Consider the following 752-nt stretch of genomic DNA (forward strand, 5'->3'; position numbering starts at 1 on the left):
ACCCACAATGCCCTGCGCAATGGTGCGGCTTTATTTTTAAACACTTCTGGTGATATTACTACCTCTTCATTTCTTTTAATGAGAATTTACTGCTTGTTTGTGGTTGGTTTTATCTGACACTATATGAGGATACGTTTTTTCCAGGTTTGTATTTCACTCCCTGCAATTTGTTTAGGAGCTGCTTTTGGTGGCATTTGCAGTGTAAGGGTGATGAAGTTATAATCTCTGGTTTCTCTTCAGACCGAATAAATCTTTCGCCTTTTACTAAAGATTTCCGTGGAGAGGAACATTAATGAGTTTCGTTCAATTTTTGAAGGTCCCGTCTTTGATGGGACTAATATTGAGTTTTGAAAGAAAGATCAATACTTTGGTTTTTAATTGTCCCACTATTTTGGGTAATGCTTGTGTACAAAGGGTTTAAATTTTTTTTTGTTTTTCATAAGTTGTGATTTTGCACCAGATGCAAGCAGGGTTTTGGTAAACAATGGATTTTCATAATTCATTTTTTTTCTTTGCTGGTGCATGTGGGGATGTTCCCAGTGCTGTGTGTCACGCGATCTCACACATTACATAATGAGCGTGACCCGCGTCAGTGGGGTCTAAAGAGAAGTGAGCCTTGCAAAGATGCCAGTTAGGTTAATCTCTGTTTCCACTCTCTCACACAGCCATCATCTCTAGTACTCTCAAAACAAAGCAAGCCTATGAGCTGCTGCAGCCACCTTGTGGGTCTGTATTGTTGGTTCAGTTGGACA

General features: G+C 39.6%; 1 non-coding gene across 1 annotated transcript; it reads left to right on the top strand.

Moving 5' to 3' along the window:
- The first annotated feature begins 220 nt into the window (after positions 1-220).
- Positions 221-336, top strand: LOC115467406. The gene has a single exon (XR_003941701.1). It is a non-coding gene; the product is annotated as a U5 spliceosomal RNA (small nuclear RNA).
- The last annotated feature ends 416 nt before the right edge of the window (positions 337-752 follow it).

Source organism: Microcaecilia unicolor, chromosome 3 (genome assembly GCF_901765095.1).
Source record: "Microcaecilia unicolor chromosome 3, aMicUni1.1, whole genome shotgun sequence".
Lineage (NCBI taxonomy): Eukaryota > Metazoa > Chordata > Amphibia > Gymnophiona > Siphonopidae > Microcaecilia > Microcaecilia unicolor.